At 54.9% G+C, this 5,485-nt stretch overlaps 19 non-coding genes and 1 pseudogene across 19 annotated transcripts in view; all 20 read right to left on the bottom strand.

Annotated features, from left to right (window-relative positions):
* On the bottom strand, window positions 1–103 carry LOC139664111 (5S ribosomal RNA; annotated as a pseudogene; the record flags this gene model as incomplete).
* Window positions 104–284: 181 nt separating this feature from the next.
* LOC139664095 (5S ribosomal RNA) lies at window positions 285–403 on the bottom strand. The gene has a single exon (XR_011696775.1). It is a non-coding gene; the product is annotated as a 5S ribosomal RNA (ribosomal RNA).
* A 166-nt stretch (window positions 404–569) lies between these two features.
* On the bottom strand, window positions 570–688 carry LOC139664094 (5S ribosomal RNA). Its single transcript, XR_011696774.1, has one exon. It is a non-coding gene; the product is annotated as a 5S ribosomal RNA (ribosomal RNA).
* Window positions 689–854: 166 nt separating this feature from the next.
* LOC139664093 (5S ribosomal RNA) lies at window positions 855–973 on the bottom strand. Its single transcript, XR_011696773.1, has one exon. It is a non-coding gene; the product is annotated as a 5S ribosomal RNA (ribosomal RNA).
* Window positions 974–1,137: 164 nt separating this feature from the next.
* LOC139664092 (5S ribosomal RNA) lies at window positions 1,138–1,256 on the bottom strand. The gene has a single exon (XR_011696772.1). It is a non-coding gene; the product is annotated as a 5S ribosomal RNA (ribosomal RNA).
* A 165-nt stretch (window positions 1,257–1,421) lies between these two features.
* LOC139664090 (5S ribosomal RNA) lies at window positions 1,422–1,540 on the bottom strand. Its single transcript, XR_011696770.1, has one exon. It is a non-coding gene; the product is annotated as a 5S ribosomal RNA (ribosomal RNA).
* Window positions 1,541–1,706: 166 nt separating this feature from the next.
* LOC139664089 (5S ribosomal RNA) lies at window positions 1,707–1,825 on the bottom strand. The gene has a single exon (XR_011696769.1). It is a non-coding gene; the product is annotated as a 5S ribosomal RNA (ribosomal RNA).
* A 181-nt stretch (window positions 1,826–2,006) lies between these two features.
* Window positions 2,007–2,125, bottom strand: LOC139664088 (5S ribosomal RNA). The gene has a single exon (XR_011696768.1). It is a non-coding gene; the product is annotated as a 5S ribosomal RNA (ribosomal RNA).
* Window positions 2,126–2,291: 166 nt separating this feature from the next.
* Window positions 2,292–2,410, bottom strand: LOC139664087 (5S ribosomal RNA). Its single transcript, XR_011696767.1, has one exon. It is a non-coding gene; the product is annotated as a 5S ribosomal RNA (ribosomal RNA).
* Window positions 2,411–2,574: 164 nt separating this feature from the next.
* On the bottom strand, window positions 2,575–2,693 carry LOC139664086 (5S ribosomal RNA). The gene has a single exon (XR_011696766.1). It is a non-coding gene; the product is annotated as a 5S ribosomal RNA (ribosomal RNA).
* Window positions 2,694–2,859: 166 nt separating this feature from the next.
* On the bottom strand, window positions 2,860–2,978 carry LOC139664085 (5S ribosomal RNA). Its single transcript, XR_011696765.1, has one exon. It is a non-coding gene; the product is annotated as a 5S ribosomal RNA (ribosomal RNA).
* Window positions 2,979–3,144: 166 nt separating this feature from the next.
* On the bottom strand, window positions 3,145–3,263 carry LOC139664084 (5S ribosomal RNA). The gene has a single exon (XR_011696764.1). It is a non-coding gene; the product is annotated as a 5S ribosomal RNA (ribosomal RNA).
* Window positions 3,264–3,429: 166 nt separating this feature from the next.
* LOC139664083 (5S ribosomal RNA) lies at window positions 3,430–3,548 on the bottom strand. Its single transcript, XR_011696763.1, has one exon. It is a non-coding gene; the product is annotated as a 5S ribosomal RNA (ribosomal RNA).
* A 166-nt stretch (window positions 3,549–3,714) lies between these two features.
* Window positions 3,715–3,833, bottom strand: LOC139664082 (5S ribosomal RNA). The gene has a single exon (XR_011696762.1). It is a non-coding gene; the product is annotated as a 5S ribosomal RNA (ribosomal RNA).
* A 166-nt stretch (window positions 3,834–3,999) lies between these two features.
* On the bottom strand, window positions 4,000–4,118 carry LOC139664081 (5S ribosomal RNA). Its single transcript, XR_011696761.1, has one exon. It is a non-coding gene; the product is annotated as a 5S ribosomal RNA (ribosomal RNA).
* A 166-nt stretch (window positions 4,119–4,284) lies between these two features.
* Window positions 4,285–4,403, bottom strand: LOC139664078 (5S ribosomal RNA). The gene has a single exon (XR_011696759.1). It is a non-coding gene; the product is annotated as a 5S ribosomal RNA (ribosomal RNA).
* A 181-nt stretch (window positions 4,404–4,584) lies between these two features.
* Window positions 4,585–4,703, bottom strand: LOC139664077 (5S ribosomal RNA). The gene has a single exon (XR_011696758.1). It is a non-coding gene; the product is annotated as a 5S ribosomal RNA (ribosomal RNA).
* A 166-nt stretch (window positions 4,704–4,869) lies between these two features.
* On the bottom strand, window positions 4,870–4,988 carry LOC139664076 (5S ribosomal RNA). The gene has a single exon (XR_011696757.1). It is a non-coding gene; the product is annotated as a 5S ribosomal RNA (ribosomal RNA).
* Window positions 4,989–5,169: 181 nt separating this feature from the next.
* Window positions 5,170–5,288, bottom strand: LOC139664075 (5S ribosomal RNA). The gene has a single exon (XR_011696756.1). It is a non-coding gene; the product is annotated as a 5S ribosomal RNA (ribosomal RNA).
* A 166-nt stretch (window positions 5,289–5,454) lies between these two features.
* The window catches only part of LOC139664074 (5S ribosomal RNA), a 119-nt gene continuing 88 nt past the window's right edge, over window positions 5,455–5,485 (bottom strand). Inside the window, exon 1 of the ribosomal RNA XR_011696755.1 lies at window positions 5,455–5,485. This exon is cut by the window's right edge and continues 88 nt beyond it. This is a non-coding gene — a ribosomal RNA (5S ribosomal RNA).

The raw sequence follows: 5,485 nt of genomic DNA, 5'->3' as shown, positions 1-5,485 counted from the left end.
TATTCCCAGGCGGTCTCCCATCCAAGTACTAACCAGGCCCGAACCTGCTTAGCTTCCGAGATCTGACGAGATCGGGCGCGCTCAGGTTGGTGTGGCCGTAAGCCACAGACGGACTAACAGAAGGGCCTTTTATAGATGGCAAGACCAACCTTCAACAAACAGCGGAAGGAGAGCGCAAAGGCCAGGCTCCCAAACAACAAGCGGAGGCAACATGTTGCAGCTAGCTAGCAAGCGCGGCCGCTTTTCAGCTCTGCAATCCGGAGCCCTGTCTCAAGAAAAAAAAAGGCTTACAGCACCTGGTATTCCCAGGCGGTCTCCCATCCAAGTACTAACCAGGCCCGAACCTGCTTAGCTTCCGAGATCTGACGAGATCGGGCGCGCTCAGGTTGGTGTGGCCGTAAGCCACAGACGGACTAACAGAAGGGCCTTTTATAGATGGCAAGACCAACCTTCAACAAACAGCGGAAGGAGAGCCCAAACAACAAGCGGAGGCAACATGTTGCAGCTAGCTAGCAAGCGCGGCCGCTTGTCAGCTCTGCAATCCGGAGCCCTGTCTCAAGAAAAAAAAAGGCTTACAGCACCTGGTATTCCCAGGCGGTCTCCCATCCAAGTACTAACCAGGCCCGAACCTGCTTAGCTTCCGAGATCTGACGAGATCGGGCGCGCTCAGGTTGGTGTGGCCGTAAGCCACAGACGGACTAACAGAAGGGCCTTTTATAGATGGCAAGACCAACCTTCAACAAACAGCGGAAGGAGAGCCCAAACAACAAGCGCAGGCAACATGTTGCAGCTAGCTAGCAAGCGCGGCCGCTTGTCAGCTCTGCAATCCGGAGCCCTGTCTCAAGAAAAAAAAAGGCTTACAGCACCTGGTATTCCCAGGCGGTCTCCCATCCAAGTACTAACCAGGCCCGAACCTGCTTAGCTTCCGAGATCTGACGAGATCGGGCGCGCTCAGGTTGGTGTGGCCGTAAGCCACAGACGGACTAACAGAAGGGCCTTTTATAGATGGCAAGACCAACCTTCAACAAACAGCGGAAGGAGAGCCCAAACAACAAGCGGAGGCAACATGTTGCAGCTAGCTAGCAAGCGCGGCCGCTTGTCAGCTCTGCAATCCGGAGCCCTGTCAAGAAAAAAAAAGGCTTACAGCACCTGGTATTCCCAGGCGGTCTCCCATCCAAGTACTAACCAGGCCCGAACCTGCTTAGCTTCCGAGATCTGACGAGATCGGGCGCGCTCAGGTTGGTGTGGCCGTAAGCCACAGACGGACTAACAGAAGGGCCTTTTATAGATGGCAAGACCAACCTTCAACAAACAGCGGAAGGAGAGCCCAAACAACAAGCGGAGGCAACATGTTGCAGCTAGCTAGCAAGCGCGGCCGCTTGTCAGCTCTGCAATCCGGAGCCCTGTCTCAAGAAAAAAAAGGCTTACAGCACCTGGTATTCCCAGGCGGTCTCCCATCCAAGTACTAACCAGGCCCGAACCTGCTTAGCTTCCGAGATCTGACGAGATCGGGCGCGCTCAGGTTGGTGTGGCCGTAAGCCACAGACGGACTAACAGAAGGGCCTTTTATAGATGGCAAGACCAACCTTCAACAAACAGCGGAAGGAGAGCCCAAACAACAAGCGGAGGCAACATGTTGCAGCTAGCTAGCAAGCGCGGCCGCTTGTCAGCTCTGCAATCCGGAGCCCTGTCTCAAGAAAAAAAAAGGCTTACAGCACCTGGTATTCCCAGGCGGTCTCCCATCCAAGTACTAACCAGGCCCGAACCTGCTTAGCTTCCGAGATCTGACGAGATCGGGCGCGCTCAGGTTGGTGTGGCCGTAAGCCACAGACGGACTAACAGAAGGGCCTTTTATAGATGGCAAGACCAACCTTCAACAAACAGCGGAAGGAGAGCGCAAAGGCCAGGCTCCCAAACAACAAGCGGAGGCAACATGTTGCAGCTAGCTAGCAAGCGCGGCCGCTTTTCAGCTCTGCAATCCGGAGCCCTGTCTCAAGAAAAAAAAAGGCTTACAGCACCTGGTATTCCCAGGCGGTCTCCCATCCAAGTACTAACCAGGCCCGAACCTGCTTAGCTTCCGAGATCTGACGAGATCGGGCGCGCTCAGGTTGGTGTGGCCGTAAGCCACAGACGGACTAACAGAAGGGCCTTTTATAGATGGCAAGACCAACCTTCAACAAACAGCGGAAGGAGAGCCCAAACAACAAGCGGAGGCAACATGTTGCAGCTAGCTAGCAAGCGCGGCCGCTTGTCAGCTCTGCAATCCGGAGCCCTGTCTCAAGAAAAAAAAAGGCTTACAGCACCTGGTATTCCCAGGCGGTCTCCCATCCAAGTACTAACCAGGCCCGAACCTGCTTAGCTTCCGAGATCTGACGAGATCGGGCGCGCTCAGGTTGGTGTGGCCGTAAGCCACAGACGGACTAACAGAAGGGCCTTTTATAGATGGCAAGACCAACCTTCAACAAACAGCGGAAGGAGAGCCCAAACAACAAGCGGAGGCAACATGTTGCAGCTAGCTAGCAAGCGCGGCCGCTTGTCAGCTCTGCAATCCGGAGCCCTGTCAAGAAAAAAAAAGGCTTACAGCACCTGGTATTCCCAGGCGGTCTCCCATCCAAGTACTAACCAGGCCCGAACCTGCTTAGCTTCCGAGATCTGACGAGATCGGGCGCGCTCAGGTTGGTGTGGCCGTAAGCCACAGACGGACTAACAGAAGGGCCTTTTATAGATGGCAAGACCAACCTTCAACAAACAGCGGAAGGAGAGCCCAAACAACAAGCGGAGGCAACATGTTGCAGCTAGCTAGCAAGCGCGGCCGCTTGTCAGCTCTGCAATCCGGAGCCCTGTCTCAAGAAAAAAAAAGGCTTACAGCACCTGGTATTCCCAGGCGGTCTCCCATCCAAGTACTAACCAGGCCCGAACCTGCTTAGCTTCCGAGATCTGACGAGATCGGGCGCGCTCAGGTTGGTGTGGCCGTAAGCCACAGACGGGCTAACAGAAGGGCCTTTTATAGATGGCAAGACCAACCTTCAACAAACAGCGGAAGGAGAGCCCAAACAACAAGCGGAGGCAACATGTTGCAGCTAGCTAGCAAGCGCGGCCGCTTGTCAGCTCTGCAATCCGGAGCCCTGTCTCAAGAAAAAAAAAGGCTTACAGCACCTGGTATTCCCAGGCGGTCTCCCATCCAAGTACTAACCAGGCCCGAACCTGCTTAGCTTCCGAGATCTGACGAGATCGGGCGCGCTCAGGTTGGTGTGGCCGTAAGCCACAGACGGACTAACAGAAGGGCCTTTTATAGATGGCAAGACCAACCTTCAACAAACAGCGGAAGGAGAGCCCAAACAACAAGCGGAGGCAACATGTTGCAGCTAGCTAGCAAGCGCGGCCGCTTGTCAGCTCTGCAATCCGGAGCCCTGTCTCAAGAAAAAAAAAGGCTTACAGCACCTGGTATTCCCAGGCGGTCTCCCATCCAAGTACTAACCAGGCCCGAACCTGCTTAGCTTCCGAGATCTGACGAGATCGGGCGCGCTCAGGTTGGTGTGGCCGTAAGCCACAGACGGACTAACAGAAGGGCCTTTTATAGATGGCAAGACCAACCTTCAACAAACAGCGGAAGGAGAGCCCAAACAACAAGCGGAGGCAACATGTTGCAGCTAGCTAGCAAGCGCGGCCGCTTGTCAGCTCTGCAATCCGGAGCCCTGTCTCAAGAAAAAAAAAGGCTTACAGCACCTGGTATTCCCAGGCGGTCTCCCATCCAAGTACTAACCAGGCCCGAACCTGCTTAGCTTCCGAGATCTGACGAGATCGGGCGCGCTCAGGTTGGTGTGGCCGTAAGCCACAGACGGGCTAACAGAAGGGCCTTTTATAGATGGCAAGACCAACCTTCAACAAACAGCGGAAGGAGAGCCCAAACAACAAGCGGAGGCAACATGTTGCAGCTAGCTAGCAAGCGCGGCCGCTTGTCAGCTCTGCAATCCGGAGCCCTGTCTCAAGAAAAAAAAAGGCTTACAGCACCTGGTATTCCCAGGCGGTCTCCCATCCAAGTACTAACCAGGCCCGAACCTGCTTAGCTTCCGAGATCTGACGAGATCGGGCGCGCTCAGGTTGGTGTGGCCGTAAGCCACAGACGGACTAACAGAAGGGCCTTTTATAGATGGCAAGACCAACCTTCAACAAACAGCGGAAGGAGAGCCCAAACAACAAGCGGAGGCAACATGTTGCAGCTAGCTAGCAAGCGCGGCCGCTTGTCAGCTCTGCAATCCGGAGCCCTGTCTCAAGAAAAAAAAAGGCTTACAGCACCTGGTATTCCCAGGCGGTCTCCCATCCAAGTACTAACCAGGCCCGAACCTGCTTAGCTTCCGAGATCTGACGAGATCGGGCGCGCTCAGGTTGGTGTGGCCGTAAGCCACAGACGGACTAACAGAAGGGCCTTTTATAGATGGCAAGACCAACCTTCAACAAACAGCGGAAGGAGAGCGCAAAGGCCAGGCTCCCAAACAACAAGCGGAGGCAACATGTTGCAGCTAGCTAGCAAGCGCGGCCGCTTGTCAGCTCTGCAATCCGGAGCCCTGTCTCAAGAAAAAAAAAGGCTTACAGCACCTGGTATTCCCAGGCGGTCTCCCATCCAAGTACTAACCAGGCCCGAACCTGCTTAGCTTCCGAGATCTGACGAGATCGGGCGCGCTCAGGTTGGTGTGGCCGTAAGCCACAGACGGACTAACAGAAGGGCCTTTTATAGATGGCAAGACCAACCTTCAACAAACAGCAGAAGGAGAGCCCAAACAACAAGCGGAGGCAACATGTTGCAGCTAGCTAGCAAGCGCGGCCGCTTGTCAGCTCTGCAATCCGGAGCCCTGTCTCAAGAAAAAAAAAGGCTTACAGCACCTGGTATTCCCAGGCGGTCTCCCATCCAAGTACTAACCAGGCCCGAACCTGCTTAGCTTCCGAGATCTGACGAGATCGGGCGCGCTCAGGTTGGTGTGGCCGTAAGCCACAGACGGACTAACAGAAGGGCCTTTTATAGATGGCAAGACCAACCTTCAACAAACAGCGGAAGGAGAGCGCAAAGGCCAGGCTCCCAAACAACAAGCGGAGGCAACATGTTGCAGCTAGCTAGCAAGCGCGGCCGCTTGTCAGCTCTGCAATCCGGAGCCCTGTCTCAAGAAAAAAAAAGGCTTACAGCACCTGGTATTCCCAGGCGGTCTCCCATCCAAGTACTAACCAGGCCCGAACCTGCTTAGCTTCCGAGATCTGACGAGATCGGGCGCGCTCAGGTTGGTGTGGCCGTAAGCCACAGACGGACTAACAGAAGGGCCTTTTATAGATGGCAAGACCAACCTTCAACAAACAGCGGAAGGAGAGCCCAAACAACAAGCGGAGGCAACATGTTGCAGCTAGCTAGCAAGCGCGGCCGCTTGTCAGCTCTGCAATCCGGAGCCCTGTCTCAAGAAAAAAAAAGGCTTACAGCACCTGGTATTCCCAGGCGGTC

Source organism: Centroberyx affinis, unplaced genomic scaffold (assembly GCF_046629955.1).
Source record: "Centroberyx affinis isolate AG114_WGS23_722 - 3 ecotype Tasmania unplaced genomic scaffold, CSIRO-AGI_Caff_v1 ptg004202l_1, whole genome shotgun sequence".
Taxonomy (NCBI): domain Eukaryota; kingdom Metazoa; phylum Chordata; class Actinopteri; order Beryciformes; family Berycidae; genus Centroberyx; species Centroberyx affinis.
The sequence above is the reverse complement of the archived record's forward strand: the minus strand, read 5'-3'. Positions and strand labels throughout refer to the sequence as shown.